The sequence below is a fragment of the Lemur catta genome, chromosome Y (assembly GCF_020740605.2).
Source record: "Lemur catta isolate mLemCat1 chromosome Y, mLemCat1.pri, whole genome shotgun sequence".
Classification (NCBI taxonomy): domain Eukaryota; kingdom Metazoa; phylum Chordata; class Mammalia; order Primates; family Lemuridae; genus Lemur; species Lemur catta.
The window spans coordinates 5,919,563-5,926,717 of NC_059156.1; positions in this window are offsets into that span (position 1 = coordinate 5,919,563).

Genomic DNA, 7,155 nt, shown 5'->3' on the forward strand with positions numbered 1-7,155 from the left:
GCCCAGGCCACCTCAAAATTGCTGTTGAGATAGTCTGGTGAATAATTCATTTTATTTTTTGAAATTCTCGACTCCAAAATTCTATTTGGCTGTATAATTTGTCTTTTTATTGATATTCTTCATATGAAGTTACTCATATTCCTTTAATTCTTTTTTTTAAATTCACCATATTCCTTTAATTCTTTTGACTTGATTCCCTTTACTTATTTGAACATGTTTGATACTTGCCTTAAAGTCATTGTGTGCTAAGTCCATCATCAATCCTTAATCACATATTTCAGGGTAAATCATGGGCTAGTCATAAAACAATTCACAATAAATTAAAAGGATGAAAAGAAACAATTTTAATATTTAAAATCAATAATAGGAGATTTGGAAAACCAAACATTTGGAAGTTGAGCAATTTCTAAGTAAACCTTGAGTAAATAAGACATCTCATAAGAAAATTAGAAACTGTATTAAATGGTATAAAAATGAAAACACAATATATCAAAATTCATAAAATTTATGACATTTAGTGGTGACAACTAGGGAAAAAAAACCACCAATAATCAAATCTTTTTTTAAACATTAAAAAATTAATTTTATTTTATTTTGCTTTTTCAGAGATGGAGCCTTCCTGTGTTGCCCAGGCTGGACAACTGAAACTCTGGGGCTCAAGATCCTTCTGCCTCAGCCTCACAAGTAGCTAAGACTACAGATAGCACCACTGTGCCTGGCTTAACAATCAAATCTTATATGTTAACAATCAAAAAATGTAGAGTGAGATGAACAGAATCAAATAGAAAAAAGGAAACGAAGCATAAATAAATGAAATAAAGAATTGAAAAAGAATAGAAAGAAAATTAATAAAACTGAAAGGTGGTTCTTGGAAGAACATTAGGAAAATTGAAGAATTTTGCCACTAGACTAGCTATGATGCTTCATTTTACACGTATGTTGGCCACAGTACCCTGCTAGTTGGTCAAACATTCTAGATGTTTCTGTGGAGGTGTTTGTTGATGAGATTAATGCTTAAATCAGTGAATTCTGAGTAAAACAGATGATCCTCCATAATGTATGTGGGCCTCATCTAGTCCACAGAAGAACAAAGACTGAACTTCCCCAAGTAAGGGAATTCTGCCAACAGACTACCTATAGACTCAAACTCTGAATCTTCCCTAAATTTTCAGCTCTCTAAGGCTGCCTCCTGGTATTTTGGATTTCCAAAGCCTTCATAATTATGTAAGTGAATTCCTTAAATCAATGTCTCTTTCTCTATGTATATTCCGTTGGTTCTGTTTCTCTGTCTCAAGCAGTCCAGCAATCCTTTGCCTTACCTTTCCAAGTATCAGGGATTACAGGTGCTAGCCACCATGCTTGGCATTTTTTTTTTCTTTTAGAGACAGAACCTCACTAATACACTGACTAAGAAAAAAGAAACACTCAAATTATTAAAATCTAATACAAAAGAGAAGCCATTACTACAGATCTTATAGAAAGTAAGAGTTATAATTCAATATTATAAGCAATTATATGACCCCCAAGATAAGATAAGCTGTATTAAATTGCCAGATTCTTAGAAACACAAAACTGAAACAGAATAGAAGAAGAAATAAAGACAAAATTCAAGTAGCAACATAGCGAGTAAGGAGATTCAATCAGTAACTAAAAACAAAAACAGTACAACAAACAAAAACACCAGTAAAGAAGAGTTCAAAACTAGATGTCTTCACTGCTGAATTCTACCAAATATTTGGAGAATTAACACCAGTCCCTCACAGAGGGAACATTTCTGTATTAATCATGTTTTTTTGTATTTTCTGTATCTCTTGACATTTTCCCATCTGTGTCTTGCTGACACTGCTGACACTTCTTTCTGAGGACTAGTAGAGTCCTGACAGAGCACGGTCTTCAAAATGCACACCAATTAATCCAGAGCCTGCGCACCCCACCCCTCCATTAGGCTTTCATATGCAGTCATTATCCCCATTCCTTAATCACTCAGGGCCTGTCACTAGACTAGGAGGGATAAGCCGTGTGCCCCAAGGCCTGATAAAATTATTTGAACTAAGGTTAATCCTAAAGCCAATTATAACGATACTCTGCTTACTCCTCTGCCTTACCCAATCTTCCCAATGAAAGGCACCATAATGGAGCTTGCCTATGTTTCTCCCTCAGTCCTTCTGTCTCATGACAAAGCCTGGTGCTTTCACAAGAGACCCTGCACATAGCATGGTGTGTCTAAGTATTTAATTATTTTTGATGTTTTCACAGAACTGTAACTGTCTTTTTCAGTGGCAGTCATTTCCTATTCTGTTGGTTTCACCATGTACAAATAACAAACCTACATTTAAAAACAACACCCAACTCATTCTATGAGGCTGGTATTAACCTGATACCAAAACCAAACAAGGACATCATAATAAAAGGAAATAATTTAAAGCAAAAACCTTCAACTAATATCCCTTGGTAAATATATGTGTAAAAATTCTATCAAAACAGTAGCAAACCAAACTGAGACATATATTGAAACGATTATACACTGCAAAGCAGAGGGATTTATGCCAGGAATGCACAGTTGGTAAAACATAAAAATCCATGTAATATATCAGATGAGTAAATTAAAGACGAAAAAAAAAAACCTCACAAGATTCTGTTCATCTATCTGTTCATCTATACACATACAGAAAGATTTCACAAAATCCATCATCCTTTCATGACAAAAATCCTCGACAAACTAGGAATATAGACAAACTAACTTCCTCAACCTGAAAAAGGACATTTATGAAAATTCTACACCTAGTCTCACATTTGTTCAGTGAAAGACTGGATTCTTTCTTTAAGATTAAGAACAAATATATCTACTTTCAGCAATGCTAATTAAGATTGTCTGAAAGTTCTAGCTGGGACAATTAAACTATACAAAGAATAAAAGATATCCAGATTGGAATGGAAGTTGTAAAACTATTTTCTTTTGCAGATTATATGACTTAGATTTAGAAGATCATTAGAAATTCACACATACAACAAAACTATTCAAGTTAATAAATGAGTTCAGGAAGGTTGCAGGATGCGAAATTAATCTACAAATATCAATTGTATCACTAGCAATAAACAATTTGAAAATAAAGTGTTAAAAGTATTTCATTTATGACATGATCAGAAAGAATAAAATACTTAGAAAAAAATTAACTGAAGATATTCAAAAGTTGAACACTAAAAACTATACAACACAGAAAGAAATTAAAGATGAAATTAAAGAAATTAAAGATTAAATTAAATAAACACAAACACATCCTGTGTGCATGGATTGAATGACTTCATATTTATTGTTAGATATTTCCTGCCTTAGTCCATCCCAGCTGCTATAACGAAATACCCTAGACTGGTATTTACAAACAATGGAAATTTTAGTTCTGGAGAAAAAGGAAGTCCAAGATTAAGGCAATGGCAGATTCAATAATTGGTGAGGGACTGGTCTCTGCTTCAAAGATGGCACCTGGGGATAGGCATAGTGGCTTATGCCTATAATCCCAGCACTTTAGGAGGACTGTTTGAGGCCAGAAGTTTGAGACCAGCTTGGGCAATACAGCAAGACACTATCTCTAGAAAAAATTTAAAAATTAGCCGGATGTGGTGGTGCGTCCTTGCAGTCTCAGCTAATCAGGAGCCTGAGGTGAGAGGATCCCTTGAGCTCAGGAGTTCAAGGCTACAGTGAGTTATGATTGTGCCACTGTAATCTAGTCTGAGTGACAGAATGAGTTCTTATCTCAAACAAAAAACAAAAACACAACGCAAAGATGATACCTTCTTGCTGCATCTTCACATGGCAGAAGAGTGAAAGAAAGGTTATTTGAGCCTGTTTATAAGGACAATAGCCATCCGTGAGGGTAGAGCTCTCATGGCTCAATCACTTACAAAAGGCCCATTTATTAATACTATCACATTAGGTATTAGGTTCCAACATATGAATTTTTGGGGGGCACCAACATTCACACCATTCCACTTCCCAAATTCCATGTGTTAATGGATAGGAACCTAACTCTATAAAACAACTTTAAAGAGGTTCATTCTGTATATAATACCTAAGGGAGCAGTGGATGATAAAATAAATGAGGAGTCCCGTCAGAGGAAGGGAGGATCTCAACTTTCAAAGGCCTTGTAGAACTGATCTGAAACTTTGGGGAATCCAGATAAACAGCTCCAGCAACCTGCTGTTATTAGTAGGAACCTGTGGTAGCCATGCAGCTTATTGGGAAATCTTTTCTCTTTGGGTTTCAACTTCTTCTGAGATATTCATGTAGGTTCACCAGGTGATACTTAGTGCTGTACAAAACCCCTTGTTTAGCCAACTGGAGGTCTCAGGCTGCGTGATTGTGCTAGTGAGTTAGAGGCCTTCTCTTGGGCCCTGCGGCTTATTATGGTTTCATCATAAATGAACCCCAAGGTGGCAGATCACATCTTTGTTTATCAAGTTTATGATCACATCTTTGTTAGTGTGAAATTCTTAGCTGGGAACAATTATTCCTAAAAGGCTCTTAGTGTCCTGGTGTTCTCTTGGTACCCCTCTCTTTAATATATGAGGCAGTGGCTGGAAATCTTTGTCATTAGGACAGAGAATAGGGTCACAGAGTGTCCAAAAAACAGGAGCCCTCTATATGTATACTATTAAGGCGGAAATGGGCCCATCATTGCAAGGGAGGATCTGATTCCATGCTACAGACAATGGGATATGCAGGGGGCCCACAGGTACTACTCCCTAGAATACGCTCATTAATAGACTCATTCATAGGGAGCATGAATAATATGCAGTCAAGCCAGAAATCATGTTTTTTGCAGGCTTTACAAAATGTATTTATATGATACCCCATATGTATGATCTGTTGGTATAAGAAGGATCCTGCACTGGGTCCAGGTTCCATTTGTTAATCGTATAGATCAAGGACTGTGGGGGTCCTGTGGTCCAGTATAACCACCCTGTTCTAAGAACACCAGGTAGGTTGATACAAGGAGTAGGTATATCTTGGAACATGATCAATTGAACTTGAAAAGTAAATAGAAGGATTGGTTTGGATATGTGGTGGCACTGGGAATATCTGAAAATTCTGTGATGGGTATTATCAGTGGTAAATGTTTGTCTTGAATAGACTAGGGTAAGTATTGACAAATCCAACAATCTGACAGATTTATCCCTGTAGCATTGCTTTGAGATAGTTTGATTATAATATTGTTATGCCATTCTAGGCTGGATGACAAGACGGGGGGGATGTAAGTGTGGCTAAGCTCACAGAATTAAAAGTTGGCATCCTTGATAAACCTAAGTATCAAGGGTATACTGGGACAGGAATCAATCAGGCCTGGCTTTACTTGACTTTGGTGAGTCCAGGCCTTGACTCCTGTGAGTCTGACGGAAGAGCAGACACCAGCAAGACTTCCATATGGTACCTTCCACAAGGGCCTTAGCTGATCATCAGAATGTTGATTTCTCCATGTCTTAAGCAGTACCCAATCCCCAGGCCAGATGTGATATAATGGAATGTCCACAAGAGGAAACAAGGAACTATTCTTGCATGGCACAAGATGTCTAGAATGCAAAGGATTCTAGCAATAACAATAATAAATGCAATAATGAAATAAATGTATGGATTACACACCTAGTAGGCAACAAAAATTATGAAGGTATCCCGTATTTTTTCACAAAGCACCATGATAGGAAAGATTCCTATGACATTGAAAATAATGATTATAATCAGGAGGGCATATATTTTCATTTAAGTTCTACTAAAACATAAAAGAAATGCTTATCTAGGATTTCTCGTGTAGAGATACTTAAGTTCTGATGGGCTTGTTTATGCACTCATGAGAGCTCAGAGTGTCTTCTTCTTATTGTTTTTGAGCTGTTCCCCAAAACTGGAGTAAAATGACATCATGATAGCTCACTATAGCCTTGAACTCCTGGGCACAAGCAATCCTCCTGCCTTAGTCTCCTGAGTAGCTGGGACTACAGGTGTGTACCACCAAATCCAACTAATCTTTTTATTTTTCTGTAGAGGCAGCATCTTGCTATATTGTTCAGGCTGGTTTCAAACTCCTGGATTCAAGTGATCCTCTTGCCTCAGCTTCCCAAATTGCTGAGATTATATGTGTGAGCTGCAACACCCAGCCCCAAAGTATTTTCTTGGTTTTTCTGCTGGGACAGGAATCAATCAGGCCTGGCTTTACTTGACTTTGGTGAGTCCAGGCCTTGACTCCTGTGAGTCTGACGGAAGAGCAGACACCAGCAAGACTTCCATATGGTACCTTCCACAAGGGCCTTAGTTGATCATCAGAATGTTGATTTCTCCATGTCTTAAGCAGTACCCAATCCCCAGGCCAGATGTGATATAATGGAATGTCCACCAGGAACTGCAATCTGCTAGAAGCAAACTCATGAATAGGAGTTATGGGCCGGGTGCGGTGGCTCATTCCTGTAATCCTAGCTCTCTGGGAGGCCAAGACGGGAGAATTGCTCAAGGTCAGGAGTTCAAGACCAGCCTGAGCAAGAGTGAGACCGCTGTCTCTACTAAAAATAGAAAGAAATTAGCTGGACAAGTAAAAATACATAGAAAAAATTAGCCGGGCATGGTGGCGAATGTCTGTAGTCCCAGCTACTCGGGAGGCTGAGGCAGAAGGATGGCTTGAGCCCAGGGGTTTGAGGTTACTGTGAGTTAGGCTGACGCCACGGCACTGTAGCCCTGGCAACAGAGCAAGACTTTGTCTCAGAAAAAATATATATATATGTATAGCAGTTAGGGTCAGAACTGTGGGCTATATATAGCTAATTATATAATATCCAACTCTTTGATGAATAACCTGTTGGGGTCTCATAGTTTAGAGCCAGAGCACAGGGACAGTCTTCCATATAGAACTTCAAAATGGCTGAACTTGAATAAACTCCTGCAGGTTTCTTATTCTAAATAGGGCAATAGGCAGTGACTTTTCTGAGGTCACATTAGAATGGAAACCTGTACTCTAAATTGAGGAATCATTTCTTTTATCAGGGCCTTATGGCTTTTGAAGCTCTCTTTCCCTCCAACAAGGAAAGTACATAAGAGACACATTTCTATAACTTTCAGCATGGTCCTTTTCATATTGGACCAATGATATATATCTGTATCCATTGTAATAGGGTGG